Genomic DNA, 23,231 nt, shown 5'->3' on the forward strand with positions numbered 1-23,231 from the left:
TCTAGGCAATGCAGTGTCAGTTAACACCACCTAGTACACTGGGGACTTGGTTTCGAAGAACAATGAGAGCAATAGTGTGTTTTACAAAGAGGATCTTCATTAAGAAAAATGTATGATCGAAGTTTGCAGGACTTCAGGGATAACCCCAAGCCTCACAATAGTCAGTTATTTTACTCTCTCCATAGAAATTTAAGAGAGCTGCTAACAAGGAGCCATATAACTATTCTTCTCTGAAGAGTAATTTTACTTTTCATACTTGAAATAAATTGATTAATGTAATTTTTGCCATTTCAGTTTCCAACAAAAAAGGTATATTAAACACAATCTTCATTAAAATGTTGAGTACAGCCTCCTGTTAATTTTGTATATTTGGGGATATAACTGTCTGCAACTAGACTGCTTTCCCTCTGAAAGAATGCCTTCACCTGTGCATCCCCAATATTACCAGATATTTAGTAGGCACTAAATAGACGCACATGGAACTGAACACAGGGTCCTGTTAGGCAGGGTCATTCTCCAAGAGCAAAGAAGTATAAGTCTTGAAGAACTTGATCAACATACTTGGTCAAGAAGTGTTTGGATGGTATGTCAAAAAGAAATTATGCATTAGGATAAGTAGATGGAAGCATTTCATACTTTGGGGGATGTTCATCTAACCAAGAAGCTAATCATAACCGGGTTAAGAATGGACATCCTACCCAAGGTGAACAAATTTAGACTTCCTTTCTAGAAATTTGGAATCAGGACCTATAGATAACAGTAATTCTATACTAAAGTAATGTGTATCTATTGTACCATATTAGAATTTATAAGGCTATAGCACTTTAAATAATAATATAAGATAATGTATATAAGTTTCAATTTGAGTAGAATAGGCACTAAATTATATATTAAATAAGAGAATAGTATTTGGCTCAGTTGCACTTTAATGTATTTAATTACAAGGCAGAGTCAAAATCCATAGGGAAAGAGTAAATTTTTTTTCACAATTTTAGTTATCTCTAACTTGTATGGATTCTATTTGGCATTGATTTGATTCTTGGACCCTTTGATCTTTAGAATGATGCATTTCTGTAACCTCTGTTTTTAGTTAGCTGTTCTGCCATGAATTTTCTGAGTAGGTACCTCTACTTTCTTTGATAAGTGTAACCTAGTCTTACTCATAGAAAGACATAACACGGAGTAGGCTGGGCCTGAGGCCAGCTTTAGATCTGCCCTGTGCTTCAGGATGGAAGGACCATTTCTTAGGGACGAGCTGAACTGATGAGAAGAAAGAGAAAGGAAGTGGGGAGAGAGGAGGAAACAAAGGAATAAAAGATAGAGGTGGCAGCCTTGGGAATTGCTGCTAGATGTTTACGATTTTACTTCATACCTTAAAGTGCAGTGTTATGCAAAGTATTATTTAACGTTTTAATGTTAATTGATCTAATGATATACATAATTATTGGTTGATATAAATATCTTGTATTATGCATGTGGTGGGAACCTCAATTGACTAACTCTAAAATTTGAAAGATTAATCTCTAAAATCTTAAAGCAACCGCACTGCTACAGCTATGACCTCAAAGAGTTGTTGTAAAGCAGGGTATTAGGGAGTACAGTGCTGTCTCCAAGCACAGATGTTAAGAAGAGAGCTAATGGAAGTTCCCTGGTGGTCCAGTGGCTAAGATGCCATGCTCCCAATGCAGGGGGCCCAGATTTGATCCCTGGTTGGGGAACTAGATCCCACATGCGACAACGAAGACCCAGTTTGTTTGCAGCAAATAAATAAATATATATTAGAAAAGGAAGAGAAGCTAGAATCCAGGATCTGAGGATAGGCTTGCAAAAGGAGTGATGCCCTCCTTTGCAATTCTCTTTCCTACTTATTTCCCAATCTCTGGCCTTCCCCATCCTGTCGTGGTGGATCTAACACAATGGCACTTAAGTCAAGACACCTTTTACTAAAATCCCCACGGTTTTGGTCTTCATCAGAACTCACAGTTCTGAAACTAAGGAGACAAGAAGCTAAAGTAGGATTGTCTAGTTTTATCAATGTTTTTAACTGTCAGTTTTCGGACCCTGCTAGAACTCAAAGCAGAAATGTTCACAGAAATCTATCAGTGGATACAGGCACAGACTAGTTTAAATTCTTATTTATGCTGGCCTGTGATTATTCATCTGGAAAAAATGAAATTGCTCAAGTTATCAAAATCAAGAAAGAACTTTTCAAAACCAAAGAAAAAAAATAAAAGTGAAGAAAAGATCTTTTCAAAATTGCCTTTCTGTGCTGGCTGCATAAATGACAGTCCAAAAGTAAAAGGGAGCCCTAAAAAGCACAGATTAGGGAAAGTTAAGGATTACTCAATAATTATATTTAATTTACTACCATTTGTGATGTATAATTATGTCTTCTGCAAATATATTTAGAATATCTCTGGAGGAATACACAATAAACTGTGAACATTAATGTTTCCAGGAAGAGAACTGAGGGGTAGAGGTAGAGGGGAGGCTTGTTTTTACAGTAGTTGTTGTTGTTGTTATTGTTACTTTTTTGAATTTTATATCATGTATATGTAATTATATTTTTTCTGTTTCAAAATAATTTTTATTGGGGTACAGTTGATATACAATATTGCGTTAGTTTCAAGCATATAGCAAAAATGAGTCAGTTATACATATATCCACTCTTTTATACATTCTTTTCCCATATAGGCCATTACAGAGTATTGAGTTGAGTTCCAATGTGGTACTTAAACAGGGTACACATTTATGACATTTTTTTTCATTTTTTTCCTAGAGAAATAGCCATTTATCCAACCAGAGAGTAGTATAAATAGTGTTCACTGGTGTAGAGTATTGTTAATAGTGCCTCTCCATTGTATGCTTTTTTGTTAAGCCTTTTTACAATACCAATGTTTAGGGAGCTCTTAAGTGGGTTTACTATAGATATAATTGTGTTCTATTAGCCTCTTGCTATTGGAAGAAATAATAAGGTAGTTACTGTAATAGGCTCAGCACGAATTGGCAAAATGATGGAATGGGCTGGATTGGATCAGCAACAGAAAAAAGGAGATAAATGAGGAAAATGAGGTTTGAGGCCAGTTTTAAAGTCAACTGGCCCGTGAACCTCTGAATTCTGATCCCCTCAAAGGCAATGTCATCGCCCTGTGCTCTGGAAGGGCTTGACTCTCATAGTCACAGACACGCAAGTCTAACTAAAAGACTCGTTGTGTGAAGAGCACACTACTAATACAACCTGCTAGTGAGAATTCTCTCTCTCCTACTGCCCTATACAAAACTTATTTTTGAGACCCAGACAATATCAGAGATACAAGAATACAAGATGTATGATGGACCTCCATATACTGGTCACTCACTTTCCATCCCCCATAGGATTGTTTTGAGGCAATCACAGGCATCATTTCATCTTTAAATATTTCCATTTGTATCACTAAATCCTAAGAGTTCTTTGTAAAAGTAAAATTCAACCAGAATAAAATGGTCATGCCTAAAAAATTAACGATAGTTTCTTAACATCATGATATGTTCAGTCAGCACTCTGACTTCCCCAACTTTCTTAAAATGTTTAGTTTTTTAAAATTACTTATAATGTTTTGTGTTGGAATGCTTGAAGCAGAATTCAAATATGTCCCTACTCAACTGATTTAGACATGCCTCCTCAGACTTTTTCACTCTATGGGTGTCCATCTCATCTCTTCCTCTTATCTTCCTTGCAAATTTTGTTGTTGCCATTGTTGAACAAACCAACTTCCTTGTTTTATAATTTCCCACAGAGACTATCCCTGTAGGAGCTACAATCAAATTACTCTTTTAAAGGCACTGAGAATAGCTGTATTATTATGCCTCTAAGTTGGTACAGAGTTAAATTCATATGTGGGTTTTTTTTTAATTTCTTTTTTCGTACTGTGCTGTGCTTAGTCGCTCAGTTGTGTCTGATTCTTTGTGACCCCATGGACTGTAGCCCGCCAGGCTCCTCTGTCCATGGGGATTCTCCAGGCAAGAATTCTGGAGTGGATTGCCATGCCCTCCTCCAGGGGATCTTCCCAACCCAGGGATTGAACCCAGGTCTCCCACACTGCAGGTGGATTCTTTACCATTGAGCCACCAGGGAAGCCCAAGAATACTGGAGTGAGTAACCTATCCTTTCTCCAGGGGATCTTCCTGACCCAGAAATTGAACCAGGGTCTCCTGCATTGCAGGTGGATTCTTTACCAGCTGAGCTACCAGGGAAGCCCTTAATTTAATTTTCATTTTATAATTATATAAAATATATACATGATATCCAAATCAAAACTACAAAGCAAGGTATATGCAAAGGTCAACTTGTCTCCTTTTTCCCCTTCTACTACCTCCTCCATTACTCACCATTTTGTTTAATTTTATAGTTTATCCTCCTGTTGTTTTTTTTTAATGTATGTATATTTATATATTTATCCCTTTAACTAAGGGATAAATATATATTTTATATATATATATATACACTAAGGGATATCTAAGGGATAAATATGGGCTTCCCTGGTGGCTCAGCAATAAAGAATCCGCCTGCAATGCAGGAGCCCAAAGAAATGCAATCCCTCATCAGGAGGATCCCCTGGAGGAGGCATGGTATCCCACTTCAGTATTCTTGCCTGGAGAATCCCATGGACAGAGGAGCCTGGTGGGCTACAGTTCAGAGATTCGCAGAGTCAGACATAACTGAAGTGATTGATCTATCTTTTAGATAAATATGAAGTGAAGTGTGAAGTGAAGTTTCTCAGTCGTGTCCGACTCTTTGAGACCCCATAGACACCAGGCTCCTCCGTCCGTGGGATTTTCTAGGCAAGAGTACTGGAGAGGGTTGCCATTTCCTTATCCAGGGATTCCTCCCAACCCAGGGATCGAACCCAGGTCTCCTGCATTGTAGACAGACGCTTTACCGTCTGAGCCACCAGGGAAGTGTAGTTAGATAAATATATTTTCCTATAAATATATAGGAGAAGGCAATGGCAACCTCCTCCAGTATTCTTGCCTGGAGAATTCCATGGATGGAGAAGCCTGGTGGGCTGCTGTTCATGGGGTCACACAGAGTCGGTCACAACTGAAGTGACTTAGCATGCATTGGAGAAGGAAATGGCAACCCACTCCAGTGTTCCTGCCTGGAGAATCTCAGGGACGGGGGAGCCTGGTGGGCTGCTGTCTGTGGGGTTGCACAGAGTCAGACACGACTGAAGCGACTTAGCAGCAAATATATATATATATATATGTGATATATTTATCTCTTGTTAAATATGTATAGGATACATATATATATATATTCCTTAGATAAATGGTAGCACACTGTACAAGATTTTATTCACCTAATTTTTTTTAAAGTACCTAAATCCTCGCGATCACTCTATAGGGAAGAGAGAGCTAGTCCGTCCTCCCTTAGGAGCTAGACTCGTCCCATTTTGTGGATGGACAATGATTCATTCACTAGTCCTCACTGGGGGCCACTGAGTGGTTTGCCCATTGCCCTGTTGTGAAGTGTTACCTGTTTACGGTCACTGCGTAGGTGGCCAGGGCTCTACCAGCTTTCCCCAAAGACGAGAGGTACTGGCAGGGCTTTCAATGCCCATCCTTCCTTCTCAGCGGCCCTCTGTCTCTAGGCTTTCTCCTCCATCTGTCCTCTGAAGGTTTTGACTTCCTCTCTGTGCCTCTGCCCTCCCTTGTTCTGCATTGCCCTCACTTCACACTGGAATGGGGGCACACTCTACCAAAAGAGAAAGAGGACCTCACGTCTCCTCCTCTCTCTTCTGGTAGAAGCCCTAAGGAGCTCTTTGTTTTCCTTCAGAACTTTGTTATTTTGATAAGAAATAAGTGGGCTTTTAGGCAGTGTCACCATGGAGAAAACCTCCTCACAAAATAAAATCCCTGTTTTAAGTACTTCCTGGTTTCTGAAAACATCAATCACTACAAAGGCTCCACCACACCTCAAAGATGCACCGTAGGGACTTCCCTGATGGGCCAGTGGTTAAGACTCTGCGCTTCCAAAGCAGGGGATGTGGGTTCAATACCTGGTTGGGGAATAAGATCCCACTTGCCACAGGGCATAGCCAAAAGATCATTTTAAAAACTGAGCTTAAGTTGCCAGTGGGCTTCCAGGCTGGCTCAGTGGTAAAGAATCCACCTGCAGTCCAGGAGACCTGGGTTTGATCTCAGGGTCAAGAAGATCCCCAAGAGTAGGAAATGGTAACCCACTCCAGTATTCTTGCATGAAGAATCCCATGGACAGAGGAGCTTTGTGGGCTACAGTCCATGGGGTCACAAGAGTCGGACACGACTCAGCAACTAACACTTTTAAAGGTGCCACTATAGAAAGGATGGGAGGCATCCACGTCTTGTGGGCCCTCTGCTAAAATTCACTTACAACCAGAAGGATTCTATCACAGTTCACTAACATTAACTCTGGCGGTGTTTGTGGATAGATGGGCTGTGCTGAGAGCTGGGGCAGGACCCTGAGCACTGGGGTTGAAGGGAAGGGTTAAGGAAAAGAATGAAGAACTAAGAACCAAAAAAGGGTTGGCAGGAGAGCAGAGACAAAACACCCCAAGTCATGACCACTTCATTGTCTCTCCCTGTTAACCTCGACCTCCCTAATTCTCCAAAACACAGTCTAGACAGATCTGGACTTGTCCCCTCATTCATTCACTCATTTCCTCCTTTACACAAGTATTAGCACCTTCTGCACATTGTTCTACCATTTTTTTTTAACTTAATAATAACTCAGATTTTTAAACTATTAAAAAAAAGCTTTCATTTTTATGGCTGCCTAGTATTCTATGGTAAGCATGATTTATTTAACTAGACTTACATCCATTAACATTTAGGTTATTTTCAATAGTCCACTAGCATAAACAATAATGTTACCTTGAATAGGTGCCATTTTGCCTGCCATCTAAATTCCTAAAAATGGAACTATGGGCTCAAAGGGCGCATGCCTTTGTCATTGTGAATAGGTACTGTTCAATGACCCTCTACAGGAGCTGGGAAATCTTCCTTCCCAAGCACTGCATGATGGGGCCTGTTTCTCCCAGGCTTTCCAACATCTAACTTTTTAATTGCATCCGGTCTGATAGCTTGAACAATGGTGTCTTGCTGTGGTTTCCATTTTCATTTCTCATTAACCTCTTGAGTGAGGTTAAGCATCTGTTCATGTGCTTGGTGTCTTATACATTATGGAATGTTTCGTTCACATCTATTGCCCGCTTCTCTACTGGGTTCTTTATAAACTGATCAGAACTTTATATGAAGGACATAGTCCTTTGTCTGTGATTTGAGTTGTGATTGCTTTTTTCCATATTAATCCTTTCATCCAAATTTTTATCTTATGGTGTTTTGGTCACACACATGTTGATTTTTTTTTTTAATGTAGCAAAATGTAGTGATACTTTTTTATGACTTATAGATTTTGTGTCTTGGTTAAAAAGATCTGGTGAAGAAGAAAATGGATTGTGCCTTGAAATCGTTCAGTAAATCTTGAGCAAAAGAAATGTTTAAAAGACTGAGAAATACTGGCAGATTATGGAGAGTTCAGAAAGCCCCACCTTCAAAGTGTTGCCATAATAAACATCTAGCAGGGAGGGCCAGGGCCGTTCTTGTGCCAGTTTTGGGCAGCGATAGAAACTGTCAAGAAATTTAAGGCTAGGGTTTTTTTTTTTTTTTTCCAATTGAAGTAAAACACATGTATACAAATTGAATAAAGTGTACTAGCCTTAAGTATACAGTTCAGTACATTCTCACATACATCATTTCCTGTGTAACCACCACCCAGATCAAGAAACTGTAGCTGCCAAGTTCTCGGGGACCTAGCAATGGAGGATGAAGACATGCTTAGTTTTGAGGGTTAGAGAAAAGTGTTCTCAGTGCAATAGAATGAGAGGAGTAAACAGAATGAGGATTGGTGGGCGAGGATCAAACACGTACAGTTGGGAGTAGCCCACCTCAGTCTAATCTCAGGGCCAGAAGGTCCTCCCTGAACTCTCACCTTGTTAGAATTGATTCACATGGAAGAAAATAAAACAAGGCTATTGTGTATCCCACAAGCAGAAGAGCGTGGCTGAGATGTCTATCTAATGCCTACGTCTTAATGAAGGAAATAAAGGTAACTCAACAGAAGCAGCTAGAGATGTAGCTTCCATGTTAGAGAGGATGAAGGTTGAAAACAAGTGTCCAGGAGAACCGACTTAATGGTATTGAGCTGGTGTTTGCTCCTTTCTCCTTTAATTTCCTCATCAACTCTTCTCAGGTGGTTCAACCAATATCACCAGGGGGATGAAGGAGGGGCAAAGTAACAATCAAAATCAGCCACTTCCTACTGCCATTTCTCCCATATAATGAAAAGTGAAATTCTTCAACAGTCCACACTACACTCAGAACATGTTCAATTTCCCTACAGGCAACTGTTAAGGAGAAAACGTCCCTCATCTTGAAGTTCCTTCCATATGTGTCAATCTTGGCCTCTTTTCATTCTACCATGAAATTCATTTAAAGAATGGCTTAATCTGGGACTTCCCTGGTGGTCTAGTGATTAAGAATCTGCCTTCCAATGTAGGGCGTGCAGGTTCAATCTCTTGTCAGGGAACTAAGATTCAACGTGTCCTGGGGCCACATGCTGCAATGAACAATGACCCCACTGAGACCCAACACAGCCATAGATAAATTAAAAAAAAAATTTTTTTTTAACGGCTTGATCTGAGTGGGAAATAAGAGAAAAATAAACTGTGAGTGTCTGGCTCAGCTTCCTTCTTGGTTTCTCCTGGGGCTGGAACTTTTCTGGGGTGGGGGGCTCTTCCCACAATGTGGGAAGGGTTGCCCTGGTCCAGCATTTTTATTATTCCTGGAAAAAGTTCCCCTTCCTGGAGTGCATTAAACAAGCCTTCCAGAGAGAGCCATTTACTCCAAGTTAGCCTTTACTAATCATCAAGTAAGCCTGAATCTCCCATCAACCTTATTCCTTGCCTTACTTATTCCCTGATTCACTCAGAAACTGGATGGGAAAGAGGGGCTCCACTGGTAGGTACTCCAATATCACCTACTTATGATTGTGATTTTAGTTCCAAACAATGTAGCTATACTTCTATTTCCTAATATGTCAGTTTTCCAAGTAGTTATTGATCTGATTTCATAAATAACACAGAATCTAGCTCACAACTAGCTCCTTTCCCTCCAGGAACTTGTTGACCATTTATATATTAGTTCTACTACTGGTGATTTTTGTAACTTTAAAAGAAATGTATCTTCTGTTTCTTAATCCACCTACCTCAGATGGAATTGCTCAACCCTCTAATTTAAAAAAAAAATTAACCTTTTATTTTATATTGGAGAATAGCTGATTAACAATGTTATAGTTTCAGGTGGACAGCAAAGGGACTCAGCCATGGATACATGTATCCATCCTCCCCCAAATTCCCCTCCCATCCAGGCTGCCACATAACATTGAGCAGAGTTCTCTGTGCTATATAGTAGGTCCTTGTTGATTATCCATTTTAAATATAGCAATGTGCACCCCCAAGCTCCTTGCTGCTGCTGCTAATCACTTCAGTCGTGTCCGACTCTCTGCTACCCCATAGACAGCAGCCCACCAGGCTCCCTCGTCCCTGGGATTCTCCTTAACTATCCCTTATCCCCATCCTTCTTCCCTGGTAACCATAAGTTCATTCTCTAAGTCTGAGTCTGTTTCTGTTTTGTAATTGAGTTCATTTGTATCATTTCTTTTTAGAGTTCACATATAAGGGATATCTTAGGATAGTTCTTCTCTGACTCACTTCACTCAGTATGACAATCTCTAGGTCCATCTGTGCTGCTGCAAATGGCATTATTTCATTCTTTTTCAATTCTCTAATTTATAAAATGAGGAATTATCTCCCTCCATTTTGCTCTAACCCTCCTCTTATACCACCTTCCATCTTACTAGCTCTATTTTACACTACTGAAATTTATATTTTTATTTTATGTAGTTTACAAATGTGTATACATGCCATCATACCAAGCTCTATCTAAAGATTAGCTCATGAAAACTGGAAAACAGTTATGAACAAATAAAATATTATGGTAAAGAAAATGCTGTTCTCAGCAGAGCAAAGGGTGTTACTGAACACACACAGAGTGAAACATACTCCTATGTCAATAAGCTGTGATGTTTGAAGGAATCTTTTCCAATGTCAAGGTCAAGTGGATAGTTTTCTTATATCCCATCAATTGCTCAATATCATGCCATATTTTTTGTTTCATTGGCTTCATTTTCAGACAATGAGCTTTATATAGATGATTGTTTCCCTCATTGTATTAGTCTGCTTGGGCTTAAATAACAAAATATCACAGACAGGGTGGCTTAAACAATAGACACTGATTTTCTCACCATTCTGGAGTCTGGAAATCCAAGATCTAGGTGTCAGCAGGGTTGATCTCTGGTAAGATCTTTCTTTCTGGCTTGTAGACAGCCACTGTGTCCTCACAGGGCCTCATCTCTGTGCACAGGTAGAGAGAGAAAGACTGCCAGTGAGATCTTATTTCTTATGAGGACACCATCCTATAGGATTAGGGCCCAACTTTGATGACTTCATTTAACCTTAATTACCTCTTTAAAGACCTCATTCCCAAATACAATCACATTGGGGGTTAAGGTTTCAACATAGGAATTTCGGAAAGACATAAATTCAGCCTACAACACCCATGTTTATTTAAAATCTATAGTGTTGGCCAAAAATCTTCTTCATGTTTACTGTACAATGTTATGGAATTTTTTGGTCAACACAATATTTAGTAAATACTACAATACCTACTCCCCTATGTCTATAAACAAATAAGTATAATTTACCAAATGTCTAGGCACTCATCTAAAGATGACCTAAAACTAAACCATGGGCTTATCTGCTCTAGAAAATATGCAAAAATTATAAAATTCCAAATTACATTTGTACTCAGAGAAAATATCAATTTTTAAAAGATTTTTTTTGGTGTGAATCATTTTTAAAGTCTTTACTGAATTTGTTACAATACTGCTTCTGTTACGTTTTTTTGTATTTGGCCATGAGACATGTGGGATCTCAGCTCCCCAACCAGGGATTGAACTTACAACCCCTGCATTGGAAAGTGAAGTCTCAAACCCTGGACTGCTACCGAAGTCTCCCCAGATTCTTACCTAAAGCCGAGAGCTCCCCAGTAGCAATCTAGGACAGGGTGAGTGAGTGAGTGAAAGTCACTCAGTTGTGTCTGACTCTTTGCGACCCCATGGACTATACAGTCCATGGAATTCTTCAGGCCAGAATACTGGAGTGGGTAGACTTTCCCTTCTCCAGAGGATCTTCCCAACCTAGGGATTGAACCCAGGTCTCCCACATTGCGGGCAGATTCTTTACCAGCTGAGCCGCAAGGGAAGCTAGGGTACTTGTTCCTAAAGGCTTGCCTTCACTTCCTCCCACCATCACTCCCACATCCCGCAGAGGTGAATGATGGACACTCTGACCTACATCAAGGAATGAAGAGGGGATGGCTCTGGTGAGCATCACAGTGAAAGGCATCTTCAAAATCCCCCCGTCCAGAGCTCCTCACTTCATAGTTTCGAAAACTAAAACCCAGAACATTTGGATGATGTTGTGTGCCCAGATTACAGAGCAAGGGACATTTTAGAACCCAGGACTTCTGGCATCTCATTCTGTGCCCTGTCCATGAAAGCATGATGCTTTTCAGTTCCCCTCACGATGGACTCTGAAATCCAGGGAAGATGACCGTCCTGAATAAATATCCATTCAACCCGAAGAACCATAAATTTTGTCTCTGTTCCTTGGTTTGATATCTAGTTACTGTCAGGAGCTGAACTGGAGAAAGCCGAGCTGCCAGGTATTAAGGTGGTCAATTAAGACAACGGGCCAAACAGAGATGAACAGTTAAGGCTTTATGCACTCACGGCAATAGGGTAATCAAGAGGCAAACAGGAGAAAGCACCGGCTGTCTCAAGTGTTTCATTTTCCCTCCTGGAGCAGCTACAGGCAGGGTGAGATGTGTTAGCACTGATTGGCCAATTGTGTCCCAGCCAGGGAAGTCCTGGGGTGGGTTGGGCAGAGGACAAGGAGTGGAAAAGTACTGAGTCAGGGGCTAGAAAAGGAAGGTCCCTTGATAAGGAGGACTCTGAACTGAGGCATCTGGACGAGGACTGTAGTTGTAAGTCTTGAGCCTGGCCGGCCTGTGGGGACGTGAGTCTGACTGTAACTCCCTCCTGACTGTACACAGAGGGCAGATGTTCCCCCAAGAGCTTGCCAGCTAAAGCCTTCACAGTTGCCTACGGTGGGGCCTGAGACACCACACCTGGGACTTTGGCCTCAGTTACATATGGTGGCAGCACCTTTGCACATCCCTAGATATGTTTTACAAAATGTCTGTAACTCCCTAGATGTGACATATTAAAGAAATTTGGGCCACACCCTGCAGCATGTGTGACCTTAGTTATCAATCCCATGCCCCCTTCAGTAGAAGTATGGAGTCCTAACCACGGGACCTGACTTTTGCTTAATGCATGTTTTGATAATCACAGTTAATTATGGTCAGAATAAAGTTGCTGCTGCTGCTGCTGCTAAGTCACTTCAGTTGTGTCCGACTCTGTGAGACCCCATAGATGGCAGCCCACCAGGCTCCCCCGTCCCTGGGATTCTCCAGGCAAGAACACTGGAGTGGGTTGCCATTTCCTTCTCCAATGCATGAAAGTGAAGAGTGAAAGTGAAGTCGCTCAGTCGTGGCCGACCCTCAGCGACCCCATGGACTGCAGCATTCCAGGCTCCTCTGTCCATGGGATTTTCCAGGCAAGAGTACTGGAGTGGGGTGCAATTGCCTTCTCCGCAGAATAAAGCTAATCATCACTAAATTTTCTCCACAGTGAAGACACCAAAGGTACTATTGTTGGACATTATTATGCATTATTTGAGTGCTTTTCTGTGTCTAAACCCAGAGCTGGGTAAACTGCAAGACCTCACTCAACAATTACATGCTTATATTTCTTCTTTTGCTTTGGTTACTGTAAAGATTTGAATATAAATTAATGGTCCATTATGGGTTTCTTCCCTCTGCCTGCATATATGACTTTTAAATTTCCTTTCTGATCTTATTATCCTGTTCATTGTATATGATTATAGTTATAATCTCTTCAAATTTTTCTTGGTGGAAATAATTTTGGTAGAAATAATCTCAGTATAAATAAAGAAGATAATTTGATAAATATACTAAAGATAAGTCAACTCGTATGTAAAATTTGTGGCTCCTCCCTGATGAGATTTTATCCAAAAAAAAAGATATTTCTGATTTCTGACAGTATATATGAACCCTTTCCCTCTTCCTGCTTCCAAACCCCACCTATTTTCCTGACCTCACACATTGCTTAAACTAGGACAGAAGGATCTGGAGAAAAAGAAATGGAAAAGAGAAGAAATTCACAGCCTGTTTCCACTCATTTGGTAGAACTTTTCAACGCTTGCTAATGCCAATTTAGCTCTGGAAATGTGTCTTTTAAAAGGCTGAATATTGAACGTGGAAGGGAAATTGAACTACAGAGCAAAATTGAAGTGCTATGTGAAATTTCAGTAATTGTGCCCATTAACTGCAAAAATATTTGCTTAGGATGTCTTTGCAAGACGGCCCCTGGGTCAGCCAACAAAGCTGGAATGTTCTGGCCAGGGCACTCCATGGCCATTTCCCCACCACATTTGCAAAACTGGAACATCCCCAGCTTTGCCTTCTTATATTTAGTGTATTTACATACCATCCTCCATTTAAATAAATAGCAGAATGTTAACAGGCTGGATTAAAGTAGAGATATGCTACAAAGGAGAGAACAACCATTAAGCATCATCTTCCTCTTTCTTTCGAACTGTGCCTCAGGCTTGGAACTTTATCCCCCTAGGTTTAAAAGAAAAGAAAATAGTATTATTATTTTTATTTGACATTAAGTAAAATTAACTTTTCTCTCCGGGTTCTGCCCTATGAGGTTTGCTTATTGGTTTGGGTTTTTCAGAACATTTTTAAATGGGCCTCCGTGGTGGCTAGGCAGTAAAGAATCTGCCTGCAATCCAGGCGACCCGGGGTTCGACCCCTGGGTTGGGGAGATCCCCTGGAGAGAGGAATGGTCACCCACTCCAGTATTCTTGCCTGGAGAATTCCAAGGACACAGGAGACTGATTGGCTACCTTATGAGGTTTGTTTGTTGGTTTGGGTTTTTCAGACATTTTAAATAGGCTTGGGTGGAAAAGATATTAAAATTAGCTCTAATTTCCTAGTTTGTTGTTGTTGATGTAAGACAACTCATAGGCATTATTTAAAAGTAAGGATCCAGTTATTTCCACTCCTCATATTTTTTTTGATAACTGATCTGAAAGTCTTCCCCACTCATTTCCTTTTTCTCATTTTTTCCTCTCCCCACTCCCTGCACAATTTTTTGTCTTTCTTCAATCCAGCTCAGACTGCTTCTGTATGCAGGCAACCTAAAAGGTACACCCTGTAAAATCCATTTGGCTTGACTCACTACTATCTATCTTCATATATGGACATAGAGAATAAGAATCTGGAAGCATAGGTTTTCCATCCTCTTGGTGGGGGTGGGGGTGGGGGTGGGGGTGTGTGGGGTGGGGAATCTGTGCTGTACTGATTGGCCTAAATCTTAAAAATGTGAGTTCAGCTAGCCCATGCTATGATTTAATCACAGGTTCTTTTGTACAGAGTCAAAGCCCAGCTGCCCAAATGCCTTTTAGGCTGGAAATAGGCAATGCCATTGCCTGGACCCCCACTACTCTCCTGGCGCCGTCAGGAGATCTGACCACACCCACTTCCAACCATGCCCTGCAATGCTCAGAGTAACAGCCTTTCCATGTAAGGCAGGGAACAGAGCCTAAATCAAGTTAAAAGTCCTATCTCAGTGGCCTGAGACTCTCCATCGACCAGAACCACTAATGGTCCCTGGTTTCCTTCCAGCCATTCTTTGGGATCACCATGAATACAGTGAAAGCTTCAGCCTCCTTTAGTAAAGGTACCCTAAGTGATATGTAGGTGAATTCTCCCTTTGTACTAAATTTACTAAGAAGGACAAACGTATCTATATTGGGTTGGCCAAAAAGTTGGTTTGGATTTTTCCATACCCATTGTAGGAGAAAACTCAAACGAACTTTTTGACCAACCCAATACATGAAGTCAATACATTTCCATCTTTTACCCACAGGTATATTACTGTATATTACTAAATATTTCAGAATGTTCACATAATGTGTTACAATAAACTGTAGAATTATCCTTTTTAGAGGAAATTGCTACCAAACTTAGTCATAAGCCATGAGTCAGTCTCATTCCAGAAATCACTCAGAGGTAGCATGTGAGCAAAGATAATGAGGCCTTCTTTGAGGAAATATGCCAAAAACAACATATAGAATAGGAAACGTCTCCAGACTATTTGATGTCTAAATCTAAACAAGAGCAGTACTATAAACCATTGGCAAGAAGAGACTTGAATGAGAGTGCTACTAAGTGTCATCAATCCCAGCAGAACAATGAACTTGCCAAGGCTTGAGGAGACACCGTGCTTAACTGCTATTAATAAAGAGGGGAAGTCTGAATTTTCACACAGGAAGGAACTGGGGCCACATATGTGTGTGATGATTTAGGAGTGTCATCCCTGGATTAAAGTGTCCCAGGAAGATAAGGTGCACAGACAGGGCCTTGGACTCTGTGCTCCCTCCTAATGTGGAGAAGCAGTTTTCCATTTGGACCTGCCATCAGGGACACTGATCATCCCACCAGAATAATTTCACAGTCACAATGAGACACTCAACACACAGAAACAAGGGACGCAGCATCCGGTCTCAGGTTTCAAGACCAAATCAAAGCAGGGAGATGAATAGGGCAGAGATTTCTGCTTGTTTTGTTCCCTCATGTGTCCCAGTACTTAGAATGATTCTTGACACATAATAGGTGATCAATAAATATTTACCAAGTAAATGACTACTTGCAAGAACAAATAGGCAGTGATTCAACATTATTCACACTGAGGGATGAACTGTTCCTTGGTGTATGCAATCATCAGACATTTTGCACAATATTCTGGAAGTAGGGTAGCCCCCCCTTTGCCATGCAGCTACCAGATATTGTATCTAAAATGAATGTACAAACCAGGGCATAAGTATAGCTTATTTTAATTCAACTAATACATACTGTGGACCTACTCTGTTCAAACCATTGTAACATATAAGAGGAAAAGAGCTCTTTTATGCAAAGCAAATCACAATACAAGACAAAACAGGAATGAAACATACAAAAGAGGATGAACAGTGTTTGGGTGGCATGAGAAAAAAAAAATAATAACTCGTTTTAATCATCTGAACCTTGATGAACAGTAACCAAAATCTCATATCGAAGATTCACCCTATAGCCCTTATCTTTTATAACCGATTATATAGATTGTATCAGTCAGAGTATGGTAGCAGAAACAGACACCACTGTAGGTATTTCAAGCAGGAGGGGATTTAATTCAGAGAATTAGAGCCCTTATATTAATGCAAAACTACCATAAGGGCAGAGCAGAACAAAGACCAGGGCAGCTCCTCATAGGAAGTCCAAGGATCAGAACAAATCTGAGCCGATGATCTCAGCTTCCTACTGAACCACAGTGGGTGATTTTCAAAAGAATACCTAGAAACTTCTGGCAAAGCCTCATGTCTGTGGGTTGCTAGACCTGACATGTTTGTCCACAACTGCTGAATCAATGACAGCTTCTCCTTTGGTTCTGTTCTAAATCTCAAAGGGGGCTCTCATTTCTGGAACCTAAACTAGACACCTGATGACAAAGAAATTTGGAAAATGTAGTTTCCAGGCTTCTAGACCCTATAATGAGAAGGCACTGGCACCCCACTCCAGTACTCTTGCCTGGAAAATCCCATGGATGGAGGAGCCTGGTGGGCTGCAGTCCATGCGGTTGCTAAGAGTCGGACACGACTGAGTGACTTCACTTTCATTTTCACTTTTCACTTTCATGCATTGGAGAAGGAAACGGCAACCCACTCCAGTGTTCTTGCCTTAGAATCCCAGGGGCGGGGGAGCCCAGTGGGCTGACGTCTATGGGGTCGCCCAGAGTCGGACACAACTGAAGCGACTTAGCAGCAGCAGCAGACCCTATAATAGTTGTGGGAAAAGGGGGCACAGATGGGAGTTGAACCATGGCTACTATCCCAACAGGAACTCCAACAAAAAGATTTAAATTAAGTCTATGTGCTGTGTGCTCAGTTGCTCAGTCATGTCTGGCTCTTTGCAATCCCATGGACTGTATGGAGCCCACCAGGCTCCTCTGCCCATGGAATTCTCCAAGCAAAAATACTGGAGTGGGTTGCCATTTTCCTCCTCCAGGGGATCTTCCAGAGCCAGGGATCAAACTCATCTCTCTTGAGTCTTCTGCATTGGCAGGCAGATTCTTTACCACTAGTGCCCCCTGGGAAACCCCAATTAAGTCTATCAGTTCAGTTCAGTCGCTCAGTCATGTCCAACTCTTTGCGACCCCATAAATTGCAGCACACCAGGCCTCCCTGTCCATCACCAACTCCCAGAGTTCACTCAAACTCACGTCCATCAAGTCGGTGATGCCATCCAGCCATCTCATCCTCTGTCGTCCCCTTCTCCTCCTGCCCCCAATCCCTCCCAGCATCAGGGTCTTTTCCAGTGAGTCAACTCTTCACATGAGGTGGCCAAAGTACTGGAGTTTCAGCTTCAGCATCATTCCCTCCAAAGAACACCCAGAACTGATCTCCTTCAGAATGGACTGGTTGGATCTCCTTGCAGTCCAAGGGACTCTCAAGAATCTTTCCAACACCACAGTTCAAAAGCATCAACTCTTCAGCGTTCAGCTTTCTTCACAGTCCAACTCTCACATCCATACATGACCACAGGAAAAACCATAGCCTTGACTAGACGGACCTTTGTTGGCAAAGTAATGTCTCTGCTTTTGAATACGCTGTCTAGGTTGGTCATAACTTTCCTTCCAAGGAGTAAGCGTCTTTTAATTTCATGGCTGCAGTCACCATCTGCAGTGATTTTGGAGCCCCAAAAAATAAAGTCTGACACTGTGTCCACTGTTTCCTATAGTCAAGTGTGAATGGCTTTCATTCGTCACGTGAACTAAGTAGAGTTGTCGTTGCCATTGTCATCTTCCTAGAAACCTCAAGTTCAAGATTCTCTCTAGATACCATCACAGAAAGACACGTGGATTAGATAGACCTGACTGCCTACCTATTCTGTCGCCGAAGGAACAAAGCCTGGTGAGCAGCTTGCCTGTGACCTGCTTAGAGCGTGATGTTTTAATAAAAGTTCATTTCCACCAGGGTGTGTTACATGATGCACTGAGAGGGCATAAAAGCTGGGGAAGAAAAGGCAGATGCTTTCAGGGAAGGTTTTACCCAGGAGGGTTGAAAATTTAGCCGCAGTTCTCTGAACAGACAAGAAAGCAGCGGGCATTTAAGGCAAGAGAAACAGCTTGTGATAAGCCTCCACTAGAATTTCACAGAAGGAGGAAAATGTTGTCTCTCCTGACTGCCTTGCAATGTTTTCTTAAGAGACCTTCATTATAAACCCTTTCTAAGTGAGTGATATCTGTTGGGAAAAGAATAGCATACTTGAGAAGTAAGGCCAAAGTGAGGATCAAGAGTAAAATACTATAATCATATTCCTCTCGTTTAAAACAACACAAAAGAGAAAATTGTTTCCATCAGCCCTCCCAACTGAAGCTCCCAGTTGAGGACCCTGGGTGGCGTCAGGAAGAAGAATGAACACAGAATGCTCACCTGCCCTCCTGCCCTGACCACTCCCTTGCTCTTAGAGCCTCTCTCCCGGAGGAAGCTCTGCTGGCCACCCAGGCTGTGAGCAGCCTTCTGCTCTGGGGGGAATGCCTCTGGATACAAGAAGGATTCCTTGGGTTAGGGAGTGCTGAAAAACAAGACCAAAGATCAGGTTCCCATTTTGATCTGGAAACTAAGAAAAACACTCTTTTATCTTTTTTCCCTCCAGTCCCTAGAGAGTTTTCCTCCTCTCAGTGCAGTGGAAGTTCAGGCTCCTAAAAGCCACCTAAGAAGATGACCCAGGGCCAACCTAAGATCCCCACCTCATCTCTCCGGTAACTTAGCAGTAACTGTCCTGGTAACTTTGCCAAGAGCAACATGCAGAAGTTGTGCAAGGAGAGAAGAGAAGGGGTGAGAAAGTGTATAAGGATGTTAAAGTTACTTCTTCACTGGGTTCTGTTACTCAAGATGAGTCAAGAAAAAGCACTCAGAGAACAAAAATACATTAAGAACTAGCCAAAGCACTAGAATCCTTTTTACGAGAGAGAGAGAGAGAAGCAAGGGGCATATTCTTTTTTTTTTTTTTTTTTTTTTAAGGTAAACTAAAATCTCTGATGTGGGAAAAACTAGATTTAGGGTTGTACTTTCAAATATATTAGAAGCCTGTAGAAAAGACTGAAAATAAGTTTATAATATTTCCCTTTGCAGTGTATTCACTTGTCCTTAGTTTCATAGGTGGTGTGCTTCATCCGGGGAATTAAAAAACGCTTGCTCCTTGGAAGAAAAGTTATGACAAACCTAGACAGCATATTAAAAAGCCGAGACCTTTGCTGACAAAGGTCCGTCTAGTCAAAGCTATGATTTTTCCAGTGGTCATATGATCCAGAGTTGGATCATAAAGAAAGCTGAGCATGGAAGAATTGATACTTTTGAACTGTGGTGTTGGAAAAGACTCTTACGAGTCCCTTGGACAGCAAGGAGATCAAATCAGTCAATCCTAAAGGAAATCAGTCCTAAATAATCATTGGAAGGACTGATGCTGAAGCTGAAACTCCAATGCTTTGACCACCTGATGTGAAGAATGGACTCATTGGAAAAGACCCTGTTGCTGGGAAAGATTGAAGGCAGAGGAAGGGGACAACAGAGGATGAAATGGTTTAATGGCATCACCAGCTCGATGGACATGAGTTTGAGCAAACTTCAGGAGTTGGTGATGGACAGGGAAGCCTGGTGTTCTGCAGTCCACGGTGTCACAAAGAGTTGGACAGACTGAGCGACTGAATTGAACTGTGCTTCAATTTATTTTTTTCCCCATCTACAGAATGCAGTTAAGGAAGGATCACTACTAGACTGAGCCTTCCCTTATATTAATCCTCTATAATAATGAATAAGCAGTCATAGGGAAAAGGAGATTAAAGTTAAAAGGCTTAGTTAAACCCTAAAACTACAGGTTGAGTAAACATAACTACAGTTCTGTGACTGAAGAAAGACATTTGCATGAAGCTAATAGATGAACATGTGTTACAGAAACTTCCTAATGCTCAGTCAGCTCATCATGCAATAGATTTAATTAAAAGTCTATCATGCTGCATGGCTAAACATATTAGCACAAACGGAACTATCCCCAAATTGGAAAAAATACATATCAGGCCAAAAAAATTTGGATAGTTTTCACAAAGAGTTAGGCTCAATGTGGAAAATCTAAGTAGAATGTATTCTTTCTTTATCTCATTTTTGAATATTCTCTGTCATCAGAGTTTCCATCCCAGAAGTCAAGGTGAAATTAGAAAGCTGAGAACAATTATAAAGGTTGGTAAAATTTCCAGCAGGTATATATATTTTCAAAACCTGATTTTTGTAAGCTCCTCTCTCAAAACAATCTCTCAATGTCACCACCTTTATAATGCCTCTAACTGGAGAATTCCAAAACAGCTGGTTTTCCCTGAGACAATGATGTATGAGCATCTCCGATAAAGCATTCATAATATACTAGATACATTCCTGAATTGTTGACTCATTACCATCAAAAAAAACCTCAGCACTCAAGAGACATAGGCTTTTCTTCTGCAGTCTCCCCTACTCTGCATTTTTGATGAATATCTTCATGATTATTCCCAGCTTTGATCTTCCAGGGTTTTCCTACAGGAGCATTATTGGAATTTTATGGAAGATGATTCTTCACTGTTCAGGACGGTCTACAACACTGTAGGAGATTAGTAGTCCGAGCCCTTGCTCACTAATTTGAGTAATATCTCCCAGTTATTCTAACCTTACAAATTCTCCCCGACATTTCCAAGTGCCAAGAACCACTACACCTCAGGCATATGTGTCTATATGGACGCTGCTCTGTCTCACAGCCCTAAAAGGCAACTTACTTTCTTGTGGCTGGGACACCAGACTTCTTACTCATAAGACCAAGGTTTCTCTCCAGGGCTGTATTCATCTCTGCTGAAGGCATGTTTCCTTCTAACAGGGGTCCATTCTTACCACTGAAAGGGACTGTTATTATGTAGTGTTTTCTTATTTGGATTCACAAATAAATATGGAAGAAGGGGATTCCCTGGTGGTTCCCAGTGGTAAAGAATCCCCCTGCCAAGGCAGGAGACACAGGTTGGATCTCTGATGGGGAGGATCCCACATGCCACAGAAGAACTAAGTCTGTGCACGACAACTATTGAGCCTGTGCTCCAGAGCCCAGGAACTGCTACCACTGAGCCCTTGAGCCACAACTACTGAAGTCTGTGTGCCCTAGAACCCGTGCTCTGCAACAAGAGGAGCCACTGCATCGAGGAGCTCATGCACCACAGCCAGAGAGCAGCCCCACTCCCTACAACTAGAGAAAAGCCTGCATAGCAACGGAGACCCGGCAAAATCAAATAAATACATACACCTAATATTTTTAAAAATAGAAGTAGAATTTAATGTGTTTGCTTCAGCTCACTCCCAGGTCATCTTAGCCCAGTCCTGCCTATACTCATCATATGCTGCTACTGCTGCTAAGTCGCTTCAGTCGTGTCTGACTCTGTGCGACCCCATAGATGGCAGCCCACCAGGCTCCCCCGTCCCTGGGATTCTCCAGGCAAGAACACTGGAGTGGGTTGCCATTTCCTTCTCCAGTGCATGAAAGTGAAAAGTGAAGGTGAAGTTGCTCAGTCGTGTCCATCTCTTTGTGACCCCATGGACTGCAGCCCACCAGACTCCTTCATCCATGGGATTCTCCAGGCAAGAGTACTGGAGTGTGGTGCCATTGCCTTCTCTATGCTAGCATCTCCTAACAGAAGGACCAAATGAAAGTATTTTCTGGATGTTGCTATTATACTAATTCCATTCTTTGCAAGAAGAGGACCGTTGCATTCTAGTACGAGGAACAATTTTAGTGAGATCTTTTCCAGGCAATATGTGTGGTATGTCCTTGAACACGACCTCAGCCAAACGCATCGACTTCAGAAGGCCCAGAGAACTTCTGAGGCTCAGAAAACTTTCCAAGGAAAGAGACGAATAGCCACCCAGTAGACCACAGGGAGAAATTAAGGATCAGGAAGAATGTAGGCCACTCTGGTACCCCTTAGACCATATGTCATCAATCCTGCTAAGGCCTTGGAGAACTTGTTTTGTACATTCAAGTTGTTTATGATGGTGGGCCTGTCAGTTCTCAGCTACAGACTACTCACGAGTTTTCCATTGCTCAGGTTATTCAGCTTGAGAACACAGAATAAGAAAATTCTTAAGTCCCCATGAGGTTTGGAGAGAGGGAAAATTTTTTTTTTCCATGCACAGGTGATTATCTTGGCATGACACAGGCTTGGCATGAAGAATAAAACACAAATTAGAATAACACTGAAAAAAAATGAAAGAAATCATCCTCAGTTCCACTTAATTCCAAAAACTATTTTTTAATTTTTTCATATACCTTCCAGATCTTATCTATATTCACAATCGTAGTTTACATATCACTATGCTTTTGAACTGTGGTGTTGGAGAAGACTCTTGAGAGTCCCTTGGACTGCAAGGAGATCCAACCAGTCCATTCTGAAGGAGATCAGCCCTGGGATTTCTTTGGAAGGAATGATGCTGAAGCTGAAACTCCAGTACTTTGGCCACCTCATGTGAAGAGTTGACTCATTGGAAAAGACTCTGATGCTGGGAGGGATTGGGGGCAAGAGGAGAAGGGGACGACAGAGGATGAGATGGCTGGATGGCATCACCGACTTGATGGACATGAGTCTGAGTGAACTCTGGGAGTTGGTGATGGACAGGCAGGCCTGGCGTGCTGCGATTTATGGGGTCGCAAAGAGTCGGACACGACTAAGTGACTGAACTGAACTGAACTGATATACTGTGTTTTTTAAAAAGTCACATTTTCTATAGTCTTACCTTGTTTACATAATTATTATATATCTAATGTTTGGACTGCAG

The 23,231-nt window shown here is 41.5% G+C and overlaps 1 long non-coding RNA gene across 2 annotated transcripts in view; it reads right to left on the bottom strand.

The window, feature by feature from the left end:
- Window positions 1–23,231, bottom strand: part of LOC123329994 — a 76,862-nt gene that overhangs the window by 12,400 nt on the left and 41,231 nt on the right. For both annotated transcript variants that reach the window (XR_006545664.2, XR_006640118.1), the window contains exons 3-5: window positions 18,822–18,963; window positions 13,772–13,908; window positions 10,382–10,490 (exon numbers count right to left, since the gene is read on the bottom strand). This is a non-coding gene — a long non-coding RNA (uncharacterized LOC123329994). The remainder of the gene's footprint in view (window positions 1–10,381; window positions 10,491–13,771; window positions 13,909–18,821; window positions 18,964–23,231) is intronic.

This window comes from Bubalus bubalis, chromosome 17 (genome assembly GCF_019923935.1).
Source record: "Bubalus bubalis isolate 160015118507 breed Murrah chromosome 17, NDDB_SH_1, whole genome shotgun sequence".
NCBI lineage: Eukaryota > Metazoa > Chordata > Mammalia > Artiodactyla > Bovidae > Bubalus > Bubalus bubalis.